Below are 20,245 nucleotides of genomic sequence, written 5' to 3' on the forward strand. Positions count from 1 at the left end.
TTGCTGGGGAGGGGGTCACTGCAATTGTTGGACAATCCTCTGTCTTCTGCCCTTGGGGGATTATTTTTGTATAGTCTGTGCAGAATGAACTTCTTGCTTATAAAGTATTTTGAATAAAGCTGAGGTGACAGTTTATTATTTAAAATGCCCTTGTTCTTTCTGGGCTAATCTTGAAAGAGTCAGCTGTAACATGTCTTCTGTCATCCTACTATTATACTGAGATACACTGGGGCAGTCCAGAGTTATTGGTCTCTGTTGCACACTGAACCATTCAGAGTTTCTTAATAGAAAAAGCTTGCCCTACAGATGAAGTCACAATGACTGATTTCATGTTTGAGAGCAGAAGCTTATTACCCACTCGCTTACATCCTAAGAACGGATTGTGGGTCTAGTTTTGTTTTGTCTCCATGCTGTGATAGCATGATAACCTCGTACCAGTGTGTGACAATTTGAAAAGAAAATGCAGATTTCATGCCATGAAACAAAAGGGCACGGCTTGAGTTACTTTAGTCCTTATGTCTTTCTATACCATCTCTGCGTTTTTTTAAAGCAGGGGCTGTTGCTTATTGCCATAGCAGTAGCTGTCTTGCTTCCTAAATGTCAAACCAATTCCTGTGAAAACACTTCTTTAGAAAGCAAGATAATTCACTCTTTGGATCTCTGCTCTCGTCGCATCTTCATTCCTGTCCTTTCACCCATTGATTGTTCCTTCTGTTGCTTGCAGTGTTTCGTTCAGTTTTTTCTGAGTTGGGGCTTTATGGTCTAGAATATTCATTTTAAGGAGGGTACTGTAATGTCTATTAAAATTGATTCTTTACTGGTAGCTTTGTCTTTTTACTAAGAATATTAGTTTGTGAAATTCATAATATTTTTGTTTACCACTAACAAAAATACCAAACCTAAACTACTAGTAAGGTTTCAGAGGTTTCTTCTGGTTTTCTGTTGTCTTCTTTGATTTATCTAAATAAAATTGATTTATGAATAGTGAAATTATTGAGGGTGAGGAAGGGAATAAAAAGATGGAAGTAGGGAATCAGTGAATAGAAGTCCACAAGCTAGTAAGTCTTTATCTAAAGTTATAGAAAGAAATATGTGAATTTACAGGAAGTAAGAGTAGAAAGTTTGGGGTGTTTTAAGGCATGAATAGCTCAGTAGGCTGGCAATGCAGTTATAAATGCTGCAGGTAGGGAAGGATTCCAGAACAAGGACTCGGAGCTGTAAATATCAGCTGAATGTCAGGTGACTTTGAAATTTGGGGTGCCATTAAAAAAAACCCACAAAACTACTCTTAAAAATAAAGGGAATAGGAAAGCAAAAGCAGTCAGAAGGTAGTAGCCATATACTGTTAGATGACAAAGGGTATAATAACGAAAATTTTGACTGCATACAAGGAAAACATTCTTTGCCATGAGAGTGGCCCTGTGGTGGCTGTGGAGTCCCCATCCTTGGAGAGTGGGAGAGCTGAACTGGGCAAGGACCCAAGCAACTTGATCTGGCTTAGATGTAAGCCCTGGTTGGAGCAGAGGAAGGTCTGGATGACCTCTATAGGTCCCTTTTAACCTGAATTTTTCTGCGAATCTGAAATTTTCTCCTGACTGGAGAAACAGAGGAGGGGAGACCTTCTATTACTTGAGTTTTTAAGGATAAATATTTAAACTCCAGTGTGGTGATAGCCTTGATTTGTGTGCTTGACAGTTCATTAACTTAATTTTAGATGATCATGTTATGATTTTAGAATGTCTCTTTAGCTACAGTTAAAAGCATAGTTTTAGGGGGTTCTGCCCTGTGGTGGGGCAAGGTGCTGGCAGATCTCCCTAAAAGTGGGGCAGGCATCTTACTAATTTTAGTTAATCTATGTTATTATGTGTGTGTGATTAAGCAGTGTGCTTTTATTAACTTGAAGTGAGCAATTCTGTGGTGTGTTAAAACATGGGAATCTGCCTAAAAAAACCCCCTTCCGTTGCTGTGTTCACCAGTATGCTTTCTGTTTGTTCAGGGGAAACTGCCCATGTCCTAGCTGTCCTGCCCTATCCTTCGCCCACACACCCCTGAGCTGCACAGTACACCTGGCTGTAGGACACCAGTAGAGAAGGGGCAAGGTGGTCTGGGATGTAAGAGCCACGTGGCAGCACCGGGGCTCTGTCAGCAGCTGGTTTGGGGTGGGGAAGGAATCATGTGAGCCCCCATTTTTTAATGCTGGTGAAAAATTCAGAATTAGATAGCAAATATTAGGAAGGTCAGAGCTGCCTACAGCAAGTTAAAACAAAAAGGCACATGGAAGTTAATCCAGCCCAGCAGTATGAAAATAAGCTCCTAGTTCTGTATGACTCTTCCCCCATAGTCCTCTTTGTTTTCCCGTGCCTCTGCGGCTGGGTCCGTAGCATGGTGGGTTTGGGCTTTGGCTTTGGCCAGGAAAGGGCACTACTGCTTTGCTTCTGTTAAACTTTCCCATGACCTGACAAGAGAAACAGAAGAGTTGGATAAAAGCACCCACTTCTAACGAAGAAATGAATTTGTAGAGAAGTGCTAGTAAATGCAACTCAAACTGGCTTCTCAGCTTTGAGGAACCCCTTGTTGCTTGATCCTCCAAATATGCTTAGTATCCTGGGGGTGGCAAGTGAGGTGGTTTCCCCCTTGCCTTCTGCTGTTTACCTTGGCTGCAAGACAGAGCTTGCTATCAGGGAATGGAACAAATTTGCATTTTCCCATTAGCAGGAAGCAGTAGGCATCAAGGCTGAGATGTGGTACCTCTTGAACTGGAATGGTGTGCAGGTAAAAATCTCCTTTTTGATTACTTTTGCCAAGTACGACCTTTTCCTTCCTTCCTTTTCTCTCCTGTTTCTGCTGCCTTTTTTCCCCAAAAGGAAGACTGCTTCTTCTTGGGGTGCATTTTTTCTCAGTATAGGCAGAGGCCGAGCATATACTGTCTGCTCATCAAGCAGACAGGTACTCTTCCTGAATCTATGTTCTTCATGCTCCCTGGCACCATGGCAGCTTCCTTAGTTCTTCGGTCTTGCTATAGCAGCAGCTGTTAGTACCGTTCTGCTGAGGTACTGAGTTTTTTCCCCAGCTCTGAGCAGAGCCCTGAAATGACAGGGAACAAGGGAAGGTAAGTTTCCACCCCCCCACCCCCCCCCGCACTTCTAATGAGAAGTCTGTCCATCCTGTTTTTTGTTGCAGATACCTTGTGTGGCTCTGTGCCAGGCATTGTGATTATGGCTGTAATGCAAGAGATGATGCTCTACTGCGGTAGATCCTGTAGAGTTAGCCTATGCACACAGTTCCTCCTGCACCAGGGAAAGACCAGAAGGGACATAGGGGAAGAAGCCAACTGGGCAGAAACTCAATGAGCAAGTACAGTGGAGATCTTGCTCTGTGGCTCCTTGGCTCTAAAATAATACAAAGTTAGTATATTTTATCGGGAAACTCCTCTTCACTCGCTGTTAATCCAGAATGATACTCCATGTATTCTCTGGCTTTGTTTTCTTTCTGGAAGGTATCTTTCAAAAAATAAAAAATATCATCTCCCCTTTTAGGAGGACTTAAAAGTAGATGTATTCCTCTGCCTTCTTGTAAGCTGTTTTAAAAGAGCTTTTCTTGACAATGCAAGGCCAGATGCCTGGGTGGTGGGCAGAGCACTGGGCTGGAAGGTGCCTGATGTACAGAAGGACAGAGCAGAGAAGAGGTACTGGGAGCCTTGTATCTTTTCCTTGAGATTGTCATTGTTGCCTCTCCTCGTCCACTGCCAGTGTAGGTGGATTTTGAAGTGTCTGTGCAGGAAGTAGCAGTAGAGGAGCATTGCAGGGGCAGAAAGGGAGGAATGGGAAATAAGCAGAACCGCCTACTTGTTTTAAAGATTTATGTCGTTTGCTGTTGCTTTGCTTCTTTTGAGTGGGAGCTCAGTGCAGCACAGGAACTGTCTGAATTTATATTTGGACAACACATCACAGTTTAAAGATGACAAAGCTCAGACCGTACATTACTTATTTGAAAGCAAATGGAAGATACTTGAATACTGCCTTCTAACTTCCTTGACTTCAGTTAAACTCTGCTACTGAAGTCACAAGAAGCAGTTCTGGAAGCACAGTACATCCATCTTCTCTGCCTTCAAATCTGCATGTTCTCCCATGTTCAGCCTAAGCTGGTGGCTCTTCTTTTTTTAAAAATATAGCAAAATCAAGCTTTCTTGGGTGGAACGAGATGCTCCTTAGAGAAATACAATTTACTAGTGGTTTCTTTTAATGTCAAACTAGCTAGCATTCCACTATATTAACTGTACCTGTTACTAAAGAGTAAAATGGCATGGGCCTGATCTACAAACAGCTGTCAAATGCAAGTGCTGCAGGTGCTAGAGAAACATTGCATTAATGTAAATAGAGTGGTTATGCCTGTGTATGTGCCAAAATCATTAACATATTGTGAGTGTACTAGCTGACACTTCAAATCAAGCCATTGGTCAATCTAGTCCTGCTGCTGACACTGCAGTACCAGCTGTTTCGGAGGGATGTTGGAAAAAAACCTGCCATACACAATTGCTGGATAACTAGCCCCTTGGGGAAAGTTTCTTCCTAACAGCCCCTGATGGGTGGTTAGCTAATGCTCTTAAGCAGTTGGGGACAGCTGCTCCTGGATTTTGCTTTTTGTTGTTTTGTAGAAGACACTGGGTACCCCCACATGTTCAAGCACTGGGGCGGCACATTACTATTGAAGGAAGATGTGTTTCAGAGGCTGGTCAGCCCTTGTCTTTCTAAACAGGTTTCATAAAAACGATCTGGAGCCTGCCCTTTGGCAAAGTATGTGTTTTCAGTCACATGAATATGCGGAGTAGGAAGTTAATCTAGGTGTGCTCAGTTCCCTGTTTAAATGGAATGCGTGTTCAGATGGAAGATACTGCTGTATGTTTTACTATATTAGCAATTTTGAACAGCTACTATGTGCTGAATTTTATGTCTAGTAATAAGGATACATCTGAGTTCCTTGAAGGACTGAAATTATTTTGCCATCTGTGCCGAATTCAGTGTCCAAAATGAATTGTAAAAATAACACTCACAGCTGGCAAAAAAATTCATTTTGTTCAGTGCATGTTTTTTTTCCCCACTTTGTTTAATTTGGAGGTGCTCATTTCCATTTCAGGTATGCATGGAACTGGGTTTTTTGGTTTGTTCTTTTTTCCAAGACCAAACCAAAGCTATAGCAAAAAAACTAGTTTGAGTCTGGATATTGCATGCATGTTTGAGCAGATGGAGTGTAAACCTGGGAGCCTGATGATCTAGCTGCACCTTGTAATCAGCAGCTGGCTCTCTGTGCGATCTTTGGCTAGATGCTTAGAATAACTTTCACATGTAGAGTGTATGTTGGCTTTGGAAGGTGTTACACCTGACATCTCTGAAACCACATCATGACTGCTTGGTTTCTTTTGTAAAGTTGTGATATGTGTCCACTTTCTTTCTAAACACCATGAAGATCCATGAGCATCTTGCACTGGATATGTATTTCTTACAGAAGCCCTCCCTGGAAATAAAAAAAAAGAATTATAAATGTATGCTACTATGCTCTTAACTATGTCTTTGTGTTATGTGGAGCAGAAAATAGTAGGGCAAATTCAGGTAACAGGTAATTCATTATAACTGTTGACAGAACAGTGTTGACATTTCTAATCTCTAATCATAATACTTCTAAAAATTATCTTGTCATTTTCTCCAGTCTTCTGTGTTTATGCCATGTGTTTAGGTAAGTTGCTGGTGAAACCCAAAGCTGCTCCTTAGCCAGACCCAGTACAAGCTGGAATGTGACCATAATAAGGCCTTGACATTAATCCACCCCACAACCCTGTCATGGTTTAACCCCAGCCAGCAACTAAGCACCACGCAGCCGCTCACTCACTCCCCCCCCATCCAGTGGGATGGGGGAGAAAATCAGGAAAAGAAGTAAAACTCCTGGGTTGAGATAAGAACAGTTTAATAGAACAGAAAAGAAGAAACTAATAATGATAATGATAACACTAATAAAATGACAACAGTAGTAATAAAAGGATTGGAATGTACAAATGATGTGCAGTGCAATTGCTCACCACCCGCCGACCGACACCCAGCCAGTCCCCGAGCGGCGAATCCCTGCCCCCCACACTTCCCAGTTCCTAAACTAGATGGGACGTCCCATGGTATGGAATACACTGTTGGCCAGTTTGGGTCAGCTGCCCTGGCTGGGCATGAGAAGCTGAAAAATCCTTGACTATAGTCTAAACACTACTGAGCAACAACTGAAAACATCAGTGTTATCAACATTCTTCACATACTGAACTCAAAACACAGCACTGTACCAGCTACTAGGAAGACAGTTAACTACATCCCAGCTGAAACCAGGACAAACCCCCAGCTTCAAAGCAGTCCTCAAGTCCCCTATTTTGTAGATGAGCCAAAAGGGCCATCAGTTGACTGTCCCATCTTCATTTTTATTAACTTGCTTGGCTCCCTACTGCCACCATCTCTGATAATCCTTCTGTGCTTGTTGCCCTGGGGCCCACGCCAGGCAGAATGAGGCAGGCAGGCAGGACTGATGGCAGTGGTTCCCTCCCTCTCTAGTCTTTGTCCTTGTTGAGAGCTTCTGAAGATATGTTAAAGGGTTTGTTGAACTGCCAGGGATGCCAATGATTTTAAAAAGGAAAACAATAGTTTTGCCTTTTCTTCTGAGAAGATAATTTTGAGGTGTGATGAAAATGGTTTTGCTGCTTTGATAATGGTTTCTCTCCATGTTACCTTGTCATTTTCATCCTAATATGAATTGCTGTTTTTATCTAGGCTGCATAATGTGCTCTTTCTAGTTTCTCAAACCAAATAGCCACTGTATTGAAGAAGAAAATGTATTTTAAGCCTCTACTACTCCAAATTCAGCAGCCTAAAAAGCTATACATTTTGCTCTGAGGAAAATGATCCGTTTAATGAAACACCATGGAAAACCTACAGATTTTTGGCAGCACAGATTGTCCTTAAAAACAAATGACATTTTCAAGAGAAATGTTGGTTGGTATATTCTGAGATGTGTACAGTCATGCTTAAAAGTTTGGGTGAACAGTATCTTAGCACTCTTTGCATTGATTATTGAGGTCTTTTGTTTTACTTGGCTTTTGGTCCATAGCAAAAGTTGAATTAGTTCACTCGGTCTGCCAGTGCTTAAATTTCATTTGCTTCAATGAAGGCTTAAATTTTGGAAAGGCAGGCTCTACTACTGATGGTATATTTATCTTGCAGTTAAACCTCAGTATGCTCTCCATACAACCTTCTTGAGAAAGAAGGCTGGTCTTTTTAGCCCAGACTGTAGTCTGTCATTTAAATGTATTTCAAATCAAGTGACTAATAACACTTGGAGCCTATGTTGTAAGATAATGCCTGCCTTTCTTTTGTTGATCATAAAAAAGTCCCCTCTCATTTTTTCCTTACACAGACCATTTTGCATGTCTCAAAGAAATGAGATGAAAAACATCAGGATCTCAGTAGGTTGTTGCTTTTATGATAAATTTTTCAACTCCTTTTGAAGTAACATGTTTTCTTTATGGAAGGGGGGTGCTTCTGCTTTGAGGCTGAGGGAGGAAAAAGGATGAAAATGGATGAGGATTGTCTGCATAAACAGATATTTAGGTAAGTGTGTATTGCAGTGTTTAATGAAGCTGCAGTGCTGCATTTTCCCCTAGATTAATTTTGAATTTCACAGATACGATGGACTAGATGAATGGCTCAACTTAATCGGCGGGTTCCACCAGCATAGTGTTTGTGCCAGGAATATGATTGCTGCTTCTGCCCTCTAAAATACGTGAATGCAGCGGCTGTATTGAGGGTAGTCCTATTGCCTTTCTTGGTTCATAGTTGAACTAGCAGACAACCATTTAACATGTGATCAAGATGTCAGAAGAGATCTGCTAAATTGGAGGTATAAAAGACAGGAAGAAAATGTTTTATATTATCATCAGCATGCTGTGCTCTGTGCTTGTGGTTTGCTCCTTAAGGTTACAAAAGGACCGGCTAACCATGCTTCCACAAGTCTCCTTGCCTGCCTAGGGAAGAAGTGAAGCTTGACTGGCCCCACTCTTGCCCTTACTGAAGCCCAAGAAACTTCTGAGAGGGCTGTGTAGCATTGGATGTGGTCTGTAGAGATGTTACCTCTCCTGTACCTGTGATGTTGCATGGAAGGTGTCCTGGTGGGGGCAAAACAGCGGACCTTTACTACTGCATTTCACCATTCTTTTTTCCTTCTTACATACAGAATTATCATAGTAAGTTGTCTGCTGTTCTCTTTACAGATAGATACATCTCCCAAACATCTTACACTATGCAATTCTGAGATGGACTGGTAGCAGCTGTTCCTTTAATAAATAATATTATAAGCCTAAGAGGTAGTAGGCATACAGTGTGATGATTACCTTAAGTAAAGAAAAATCTATTATAAATATACAGCTGCTATGTATCAGCCCTTTTGAGGAGGAAATGTCCATGCTAATCTACTTTCTTTTCCTCTACATTTTCAGACCATGCTTGCATGAATACTTCAGTCTGGCACAGACCTATCCCACTTTTGCTAAAGGTCATCCTGGGTCCTCTAACTCCTGTCAGTTTCCACTGTGATGCAGTTTTTATTCTTGGGGGGGATGTTTTCAGAGGTAGGTCAGTTCCTTGATCCAGCTTCTGTGTTAGCACTGGCTTGTGGAGATGTGCTAGCAGTAAATAGACAAGGGTCATCCACATCCCTTATGGATGGCTCTATAGCTTTCCTGTGCTATATCTTATTGCTTTTTCTTGTGATGGTAGTGTTACTCTCTTCTAGGGGTTTTCTTTACTTTTTTGGATAGGGCAGGTTTCTTTTTTCTCTCTTCCCTGCCCTGTTTCACCCTTGTCCATCTACTTTGAAATATATGGAAATCATAAATACTGACTACAGATGTGTTTATTTCACTATAACAGTGTTTATGAAGCTTATTACTAGCAGACAGTAGGCTAATCTGTCTAGATTGGTAGCACAGGATGGGTTCATGTTCAGAAGTCTGCCTTTGCAAGTAAAAGGACATTATGCACATATTTTTGGTAGTCAGTTCTGCAGGCAAAAATGAAAAAGGGAAAGACAGTTTCTCTTGCTCCGTAGCTTTGAAGCTGTCAGGAAGGTGATGCTTGCTTGAATTCATAGCAGGGCAATGCCCCAAGGTCGGATGGGGGAAATATTTCTTGATTTCTGGGACATTCCATTTTTTCCCCAAGCAGTTTATTACCACCACTTTCTAATTCATATGGTGGCATTATCATCCAATTAGCTTTTATGCAATTAAAATTATTATGTAGTACTGTATTGAGTGCCCGCTTTAATCTTCCAAATACTGTATATCTCTGGCTAATAAAAAATCCCACTGATAATCTGTTTTTATAGATGTGTGCTCCTTACAGAAAGTTGTTCTAGATGGTTTTGGATTAATTATAATTTATAATCATGGAGAGGTTTCTGAACATCTGGCCAATTATTGATGGTGTTATCCACCTCTTTCCTTTATATACATATAACATGTTATTTTTAATAGTTTAAAAAGAATTTTAGCTGATAATTTTTTTTCATTTTCTTGACTAGGGTGAGATTTTTCACTGAAGGGGTGTTATTGCAATTGCTAATGAAACAGTTTGAAAGGTGAGGATTTTAGATTTTTTTCAGAGCTCTTGAGGCATCTGGCTTGATGTTGAGACTGAAAACAGCATTGGATTTAAGGTCCCTAAGACTATTCCAAATTGTAGTGAGGCCTTAAGGTAAATCCTTGCTAGGGAAGGAGAAAGTGTGCTCTTTAGCTAAGGCAGGAGCTTCTTTTAGAAAGGTACTGTGTAGCATTTAGAAGATGCATCACAATACCTGTTAAAACACCAGCTTTGTATTTTGTGGGTGCTGATAGCTGTTGCATATATGAACACAAAGAAAGGAAAATCACTTAGTAATGAAAATACCATGTTTAAATTTTTTTTCATCTGTCTGGATATGAATGTTGAAACATGAATACTGTTAATCTGGATATGAGGAAATATGATCTGATACGAAATTTTTTTCTTGCCAGCATAGTTTCTCATTCTATAAATATCATTGTAGGTCAGAAAAGCACTGACCCCATGGAAATTTAATGATATGCAAGATGTCCACTTCCAGCTGTTTTGAAGAAACCACACAATGTTTCCATTAGAATATAAACCAATGCAATTTAATTTATTTGGCTTTTATCCTAAGTCATATGTCTTCTTGAAGAACAGTGGTAATTAAGCATTTATAAACCACCTAATTTCCTCCATTGATTACTCAGTTGTTCCACTTGGCCTGGGAAGACAGCTCTGCCAGAGTTGTGGTCAATAAATGGCTTCTTTGTAAATTCAACTTCTGAGTTGCAACATGGGAAACTATCAGCAGTATCAAGATCCTTTAGCATTTTTTTTGCTTTTCTTTGAGCTAATTACAGACTACCAAAATAATAAAAAAATAGAAAATTTGATTTTGATGAGTATTTCTTTAAACATCTGTGAAGTGTTGCAGCTAACATTATTTGTCCAAGTTCTCATGCAGCTTGGCAAGTCTGTGCACTTCATGTAAGAGGTAAAAAAAAATGAGAAGGGATCATCCAAGAAGCAGGATTTACATTTATGCTTCTAAACAAGGAACCAAAGGGGATTTGATAAGACTGATCTTATTAAAGCTAAACTTGTAATACCGTGTAAGTTAATATGTGTATACTTTTTTGTATTATTAGAGGACATTGTCATAGAAGCTCTTATTTTGAGGTATTGCTGAGAACACATTGGTGGGTATGTTAATGGGCAATTACTTGCTGAAGTCTGGATGATGGCTTTTAAGATTTTGGTGCCAGTATTGATCAGAGCTGCTCTATTGAGCAGCAGTGTGATGTATTCCTATCACCGTTTCATTCCTCTACCCCAGGCATTTCATACAAGAGCATCTCTTTGGTTTAGAGTTTGGAGCAACATAGAGGACCGAGAAGCCTCCTATATCCAGCCAGGTTTGAAGTTCCTGAATTGCATACTTTCAACTTCAGCATCTTGAGCTGTTGTAGCTTAAGATCTGGAACAAGAACAAACAGTCTTTCCTATGAGACGGTCAGATTGTGCAAGCTAATTTTGGACTTTCTTATCAAACTAACAGGAGTGCCGCTATGGAGCGGTTTAGCAGAAGTGTTGAGCTTAAGTGGTACACGTTGTTGCAGAAAGTCAGGTTTCCTCCCCTCTTCCTCCTCATTTCTGCTCTGCCAGATTTTAGCATATGTCTGATCTTGCTATGAGGAAATTTAGGGAGCTGCACTGGCACAAAGCTAACCCCTGCAAACAAACAGAAAAAAGGACGAGATTCTCTCTCTGACCCTGCTCACCAAGGGTTAGATGAGCTGGAGTGCTAACATGGGAGAGGTGGAAGGGGAGGGTGGGACTTTGCCTTCTTATGACAGCTGACCAGAGGATAGCTTTGCTATGGTGTTTGAACAGCTTGTGAAGGAGAAGCTTTTCAGATATTTCTGAAGGCACTATGTCTTTCTGCCTCTTGGTCCTATGTGTTTTCAGAAGAACACATCCAGTTAATACCTGAATTTCCCCAGCAAGTTTTCTCTGGCAATAGACAACGTGAACAATTTAAATGGGGAAAAAAAATGCATGTTATTAGGTCTAGAAGACAGATGTCAAATCAAGCCTGTAATGAAGAGCGGGCCACGTGTTAATCAGAGATGCAAATGTGGCTCCTTAATATAATTTTGGACAGCAGTAGGAACATAAATGGAGAGCAAATAGATCCAAAATACCAGAATCTGTGCAGAAAAGGAGAGAAAAGAAGGCAGGTGAAAATAAAGAAATGGGAACAAGGCTGGTATTTTTAGACAGGATGATGACAGCAAGCAGGGCAGAGGTGAATTGACAGGTGAATGAAAGACTAAGAAATTTGATGTAATGCAGTATCCTTATAGTGGTTATCCGATCTGAAATTTAGTTTTCTTGGGTCATTTGCTAAACTATTCTTCCACAGGCCTGCCGTAAGTATTTTGAGAAAAAGGATATGGACCCTCCATCTCAAACATAGTCCTAACTGCTGCTGGTTTTGCTGTTGCTTTTGTTTCTGCCAGGGTTTTGCAGCTGGAGGTGAAGGAAGAGCAGCTGCGCTCAGGAGCGTGTCTCACATGCTGTTTTCTAAGATTATGGTTCTTTCTTGCAGTTGTTTAGCAAACTAAAATCCTGTTTTAAGCATAAGGCAGAAGTGGATTCAATATTTGCAAATTAATGGGATGTATTAATTTATCACGTTGTGTAGCCATGTCATAGAATTTCTTGTGGAAGAAGCTCTGGCCTGTCTTATGGGGTGTTAGAGGGTCAGCCTGGTGGTTGTCACAGGGCTGCAGCAATAGATTGATGCAAAACTGCTTGCACTGAGCTAAGAGTTTGATACATTTATTTGAAGTCTGTGCAAATCCTTACATTGACTTTGCTGCTTAGATTAGTCTTTGGAGAAGGAACTTCAGTCTAGTGTAATATCTCACTTTCATAAGTACTAAAGAAATCAAAGCTTATCTCTGAAACAGTTACCCTGCTAAACAACAGAAACTGCTAAGCCACAGTGTGCAGTAATATGGTAGATTGCATCATAACACAATCCTGAAGGTAAGAGCATTTAAAGCTTTGATCTGCTTTTTTTGTTTCCAAAAGTTTCAACAGAAGGGTAGGTGGGGTTCTGCAAGGGGAGAAGTAATCTCTCTCTCCCAGGATGAGCCAAGGCAATATGGAGTGTTAAGGATTTTTTGCTGCTTCTTTCTTCACCAGTTTGAAAATCCTTTCTATCAAGAAGTGCTTGATTGGAATGGTCAAACTTGATTTATTTATTTTTACTTCAGTCCAATTCAGTGAACTTTGTTCCTGTTGGAGAAAGGGTGCCAAAGATAGTTTTGAATTAAATGTATTGTTTGCCAGTCTTACTGTGAAACAAAAGTAGAAGAGACATACAATAAATTATCATACTTACTTTTTAATATTAAGTTCTTTCTAGATTTTGAGGAATTGGCAAATTTGGAGGATCATGCAAGAACAAAAATCATTTGATTCTGTTACTGCCACTTGAGCTGTGATTACCATAATGACTCCAAATGTACCTGTTTGTGTAGCAATTAATAAAAAAAAATACATTTTTCTACTTAGCTACTAGTCATGATGCCAATCTGTTAAACACTCTTGTAGTAAACAGTTTTGATCATGAAGAGCAAGTCAGTTTGATGCCAAAGGTTGAGTTTGATAGTACTTCTCAAATAGTACTTGAAGCCCCTTGTTATTCTTTCCTTAATGCCTTTGTTGGGCATTACTATATAGAATGTCCTGTTCTTGGGGCGCTCTAAGCTTGTTTAATTGCATGCAGCCACAACAATTGCATGTTCATTAGTTGCCTCAAGCAACTGGTTAATTGGGGAATTGTTACACAGTGAACAAGAAGAAATGGTAGTAGACTCTGGTAGACTATCAACACCTTGTGTCAGTTGGTGTACTCAGCATGTGGTGTGCTCTTCTGGGCATTCATAGCTTCTGTTTTCTTAGCTTCAGAATTGGAAATGTTAATCTGCATCATGCTAAAACTCCCCACCCCCACCCCCCCCAGCAGTAAGAGTAAAGTAACTGAGGGTTTTCATATACTATTTCCTCTGTGAAAGTCATTTGTGTATTTGCCTGGTAGGGCTCTGTTAGAGGAACTTTGCACGGCTTCATCTGTGCAAAGGGCACTGATGTCCAGCATGGGAATAACTGAATGCTCAGGCAGGAAGAGGACTAATGCTACACATCAGGCCTGCTCTCTCAATTGTTTTTTTTTTAAAGAGCATTCAACCAGGGTCACACTTTTCTTTCCTGATTTTTAATGTTACTGTACCATTAGCCCAGCATATCTTAAAAATAACAGTCAGCAAGACAGGAGACCAACTTGAGAGTGCCAGCAGTCAGGAATGGCCGAATTCGCAGTCTGAAGCCTAAGTCTTGTTGACAAGGTAGAGAATTTTCTATGGTCATGTCTTTGTATTTCCTTGGAGATCGTGCCTCAATAAGAATGGGGTGCAGGCTTCAACAGAAATGAAATCATATTGCAAACCTCATTGTTTTCCTCTTCAAGAGCAAAATATTCTACAAGCTTGAGGTACGTGAAGTTCAGAAATGTCTGTGGATTGGAGTTGGTGCTAAGCTCTTAAAAATGACAGAAGTAATTACCTATTCCCCCCATGTACTTGGAGATGGTAGAAACTGGTTTTGTATCATGTTTTGGGACCACCTAACTGAGCTAGCATGGTTCAGATTTCAAGTAACAGAGCAGTTCACCCAGGGTAGGAGTCAGCTTGGCAAGTAGCTGTGTCACGCTGTCAGCAACCTGTTGACACTGTTACTCATGTTAAGTAGACATCATTTTTTCGTTTCATGTTGAAAGCCTGATGCATACAGTATGTGGACTGAGAATGCATGGTGATATTTGCCCTTTTGACCCTGTGACAGTATCTGGCTGAGATGGGTGGTCTTTGCTCTTGGCCTGGGTGTTCGCCCATTGTGCAAGCGGGTTGGGGGATCTGCTGGTGAGATGCATGGTGCAGAGGAGCGTGTGCATGGGCATGTTCCAGCTGTGCAGTGTTTTGCATTGGAAAGCAGATGCAGGGTTACAGGCCTTCTTACTCTGTCCTTTAAGATTCAGGATCAACACATCTCAGAAGATTCATAATCAACTTGGACTTTTAAAGTTTATTCTAATGCTCCCTTTGCTCAGCATGCCTTTGAGCACTTGGAAATGCACAGCCCGTGTCTGCTTGAGAGTAAGGTCTTACATATATTGGTGTGGAACTTTTGTTGGATATGATTGGACTTTAATGTTATGCCACAACAGTGTTGTTCTCTAGGGATTAACATCACTGTGGTCAATAGAGTCACTGGGAGCAATTTGAAGTGCTTCTGGTTTCTCCATTTGGCAACCATCCTAATCCTCTTGAGATTGTTCTTTTGTAGGAGAAGAAAAAGAAAAGGCTTTTCATTTTTCTGGCTTTCTTTTTGTTGGTGGATTCAATCTTTCTGTTAGAGAAGTCGGTGTCAGGGTTCCCATTGACTTCAGTGGAGCATGCAGTACAAGGCCTCAAAAAACATTTTGCCATCTGTGTGGGAACAGTCTGCAGGAGGAAGAAGGCTGGCAAGAAAATGTTTAGCTTCTTTTCGGTGGGGAATGGAGCACTAAGACAGTTTGTTCTTTGGTTTGCATGCTTCTGAGCTGCTTCTGTTAAACATACAGATGCCTACAGACTGCCTACTGACTGGGAACTTCATGCACATCTACATTTGGTGCTTATATACCTATTTATGAGCAGCTTCTGTCAGAACCTTTCTCCTCCTCATGTCTACAAGGTTCAGTAGCCAGCTCTGCAGCAATTTTCATTACCTGTAAGTGAAAAAATTACTCAAAAGCTTTGGCCCCTAACCTGTCCTGTGGTGTGTCAACAACTTCAAGCCTGTGACTAGCGGGGCTTGCTGCGAATGTGCAGTGGTGGCGTGTAGGTCTGAGGGGCTGTGAGCTCGACCTCATGTGCTCTCACTGCTGGAAAATAAACGAAGCCAAGTGGGTTGGCTGCAGTAATGCAGCAACAGAGGGGGATTTTCTGCTATGTGGGGTTTTGCTCTGAAAAAGCAGTAATAAGATGTTATGATTTTACTAAAAAAGAGTGCAAACAGAGTGTTATGCAGCTGAATTGCCCTCAGACACTGCACGTGTACTTCTGTTTCAGACCCAGGGCTAACTCAGTCTGCCACTATAGGCATTGTGCTCGTGTGCGTGTGTGTGTGCAGTCCGGCAGACTTGGAAGTCTGTTGTAGAAAAAGGACAGTAGGGCTTCGCTTTATGGTAAAGCACAGATGATGATGCCCACTTCATTTCTCACTTTGCTTTCAAACTGGCAGTCACCCATGGTCTCCAGGGCACAGCTTCCTCTGAAGGATTGTTGGCTGAAAGCCCTTGTTCTCAAAAGGGGAGGTGGCTGGGAGGTCCTCCTGTTAAATACCCACATGGACATCATTCATGGGTTCAGGATGATGGCTTATTTCTTTAGCAGGTACAGTATTTAGCAGAAAATTGGGATTAGTTTAGTTTTCAGTCCAATTTAGCAACTGGAAATGAAGGTGCCAACTAGTTTTCTAAAAAAAGCCAGAATTTTTACATCTTTCTTGGACAAATTTCCAAGCTCTGTTGCAAAGACATTTGCAGGTGGCAGTCGTTACAGACCTCTCCATACCCTTCTCTTCTGCCGTTGCCCTGGGGATTTGAAATGTCATGAAGCAGAACTAGAGAAACAGTAAGTGCAATTTATGAGAAGTGAATTCTAAGTCATCTGGGGAGCCATAATACTTGTAATAATTAATGAAGATTTCTTAATATCCTATTGGACATTAGATTTCAGTAATGCTTTGTGAGTGTTATCAAAGACATGAGCAGTAGATCCTGTTCCACATAAAGCAGAATTTGCTCCATGTAGGTACGAGCTGCTTCCTCAGCAGCTTTGTGTGACCTGCTGAGGCCTCCATTGCCTGGCACACTCACTGCCCTTTACTGGCTGCCCCCTGCCCCTTTTCCCAACATGGAAATGTGAAGCAAAAGTCTCAACAATGTTTATAATGCATCATTTTATTCTTCGTTTACAAAGTTCTCCATTGCTTTGTAAAAGAATTGTGAAAATGCATTCAGCTTTTTAATATACTTTCTTGTTTTAGAAACTGAGCGTTTCCTTGGTTTATTGGGGTTTTTTTGTTTTTCTTTTTTCCGTGACTCAAAAGAAGCTGGTTATGTGGGAGTTCACAAAAGACAGCAGTAATTGAAGGGGGGGGAAGGAGGAAAGAAGAAGAAGAAAAAAAAAAAGCTGAAAAAAATGGTTCTTTGAAAATATCCTTACTTCAAAGCTGAATACATGAAGCAAGTGAAAGTTTTGTGGAAGTTTTCTGATCTCCTGAAGTGTAGTGTCCAAATTTGTGAAACATTTCCAATAGTTTATTTCTCAGTGAATTTTTTTAGGGGCTGCAGGAGGCATATCTTTGTACAAACATTTGTATCATAAGGGTTTTCTGCATTTGAATATTATTTCAGATTAAATTATAATGCAAGTAAAATGAAATCCTGAGTAAGTCCATGTGGGTCTAATCAGGCTAAAGTATATTTGTTCAGCTTATTCAATTTTCAGAGTGAGTGCTGGAATTTATGGTCTGTGTTTTGGAGCACTGTTATTTTATGGAGCCCCTTATTTGAAACACAGACACATGTGAAACGTGAAAGACTAAATGAACTTCTGTCTTGGTAGTGGCTCCAAATTGCAGTTCCCCTTGAGTAGATAGGACTTCAGAAAATGCTTAGTGACAGTATCTATAGATGAGCTTTGACGATGAACTTCATTTAATCTGAGATATAGTTAATATTAGTAATGGAAGTAAGAAATGCCTGATTTATCTTCAGTTATGTATTCTCCAGGTTACTGTCCTAAGAGAGCAGTTTGCAGGCAGGATAGCTGTATCTGTGTGAGACAGTGGTGAGGCAGTTCTGATTACTCTGGACAAAATGTTGTGAGAAAGAACTTGGAGAAAACCACAAATCTGTAAATATTTGTGAAGAAAGATGTGATTTCTTTAGGAAGGAAACTTTTATCCTCTTTGACACTAAATATTATGTTTGTATTTTAAAGCTATAGTCTATATAATGTATATCTCATGCACAAGAACAAAAATTACTAAAAAACATTGCTGCTTGATTTAAAAGAAAAAAAATGCAGTGTCATCTTAGAGCTACTTAGGTAATTGCTGTAGGTATCCTCTTTTAAAGGACCAAAACATGGAAATATCAAACACTGAATGCACATTCCTGTGCTATTCTCAGACAAGAAATGTTACTGATCTGAATGTTTTTTGCAGAAATGCTCTCTATAGCTTTGTTCATGTTCAACTTCTAATTTTTTTTTTTTTTTAAGGTCGAGTAGTATTTTAGAACATCAGGTAGTCTGTTTCTAACTTGCAGATTTCCCAGACATTTTTGTATCCCTTTCACTACAAGACTAAACTATGCATGGTTTTCTTGTATTCTGGATGATGGAGTACAACCAGCGTTTAGAATATGACCTTATATTACCACTTCACATTCTTGGTACTAAGAGCCTGAAGTTGATTTCATGAAAAGGGAAATCACAGCCATGTTTGTCTCTTGGGACATGCATACAATGGAATCTAGGCTCTTAGATTAATAAATTACCCTTTGGCTAGTTCCACAGTAAACTCAAGAATGCATAAATTGATTAGATTATTAAAAATGAGTTCCCAAGCCTGTTACTTTGTGACAGTTCTTGCATGGCCCTGAGGACAACTTTGACATAAAGTAGGTCATTTCATAAGCAGTGGAACTTGGAAATAGTTGAATAGAGAACAACTATATTTGTTCAAGTATATTTTTGTAGATTTTATGCTACTGCTTAGATATGTTTTATACTGTGATCTACTCAACAAACATAACTAATGACTCAGTTACAGTCACATATGTTCCTATTTGGCAGAAGGGTGGAAGGTTTCTTTAGGTGAAGCTTGTGAAACTAGTTCAGGTAGGTAATTTGATGATTTAAAATATGTATCATAGTCCATTTATATTGATGATTTCTTTCTCAAAACCTGAGGAAAAGGAAATGGTAACTTTCCACATGTAGCGATTTTTACAAAGCTATCAAATTGCTTCATTTCATGCCTTCAGAACAGTACCCCATCTTTGGGCAGAAACTGCTGGCACAAGATCTGGTTCTTTCCCTGCCAGCTCTTTGTGAAATGCATCATGCTTGAGATGAAATACAGTGTTTCGTCTCCATCATGACAAAACAACAAAAAGAAAGGTCAGACTTTGTTGTTTGGTTGGTTGTTTTGTGGGGGTTGTTTGTTTGTTTTTGGTTTTTAGTTTTGGGGGTTTTTTTTCTTTTAATGTTTGCTTTTTTAAAAGAGTAGTCTGACTAAGGACTGCTCCTGAAGATCCACGTCTGGTAGCTGAGCCTTTACTGCGGTCCTTTGGATGCTGGTACTGTAGCCAACACAGTGTTGTTTAAACACTCTCCTTGTGGATTAGTTGCCTTACACAGATCATTGACATTTTGTATATTGATGTGATCAAGGGATGGGCTACTACCAGGAGAGCACTATGCCTTGCCTTCTTTCCACTGACGTGTGGTGTCGGAGGGATGGCAGCCTGCAGGAGAATCTAGAACTAAACTAGACCCAGGCTGTCTAGCAGCTTACAGTGTCCCACCTTCCTTCATATGGTGACACAGTGCTTCAGGCAACCCTTAAAGAGGGAATGGGGTGGATGAAATCTTGTATCATGCATAAAGGAGGAGATTTGCCCCCCCCGACCCCCCCAAACTACTTCTGTCTGCCTGTTTTTTCCCCTCTTGGGAGGACAGCAGTCCTTATCGTTTGTACATTATATGTTACTCTGAGACAAAAAAAACCTGTTAACTTGATTAGGTATTATTCTGTCTCCCTGCTCTAATACTTAAGCTTATTCCTGCAGAAATTTAATTTAAAAAAACACAAACACACAAAAAAGGCAACCCCCCCCCCCCACCCCCCCCCAAAGCCAAAACTGTTAATTGCTTCTGGCGATGCTGTAGAGTGACAGGCGGATGTAGTCTGTAGTCTGATCTTCTGTGTTTGTACTTGAGCAGAGTAAAACTATGAATGGCTTACGGTGGCACGGGAAGGTGGACTTTGCTGCCTCTCTGTGAATAAAAATTTCTGCCTACAGAGAAATAGAAGTGCTTGTTGCATTTAAACCAGTAAGTGCTTAAGGTGGTCAGGGAAGCAGCTGAGAAGAGATTGTAAGTCCAACCCTGTTTACTCTGAGGTTTTACAGCATGAGCAGCTGGATATCCTCCATAATTACACAGGAGAGACTTTAGAGACCTGATGTGGTAAACAGAATTTGCCTGGCAGGGCTAAGATTTTTGGTTTGGTTTTCTTAGTGCATGCAAACTTATTTGTGTTATAAAATCAAGGACTTGAAAGGCAGTGAGGAGAATGTGGTTGACCATGCAGCCTTATTTCTGCTTCCACAGGCTTCTGCCTTTCCCATGTGCAGAGGAAAGCACTCAGAGAAAGCCAGTGTGCAAGTGTTCAATTAAGTCTGCGTTAATGCACGGAGCCCTGTGTGTGAATTAGGGTTGAGCAGGCTA

The 20,245-nt window shown here is 40.5% G+C and overlaps 1 protein-coding gene across 4 annotated transcripts in view; it reads left to right on the plus strand.

The window, feature by feature from the left end:
- The window catches only part of APP (amyloid beta precursor protein), a 233,384-nt gene that overhangs the window by 45,332 nt on the left and 167,807 nt on the right, over positions 1-20,245 (plus strand). The window lies entirely within an intron of this gene.

Source organism: Haliaeetus albicilla, chromosome 6 (genome assembly GCF_947461875.1).
Source record: "Haliaeetus albicilla chromosome 6, bHalAlb1.1, whole genome shotgun sequence".
NCBI classification, from domain to species: domain Eukaryota; kingdom Metazoa; phylum Chordata; class Aves; order Accipitriformes; family Accipitridae; genus Haliaeetus; species Haliaeetus albicilla.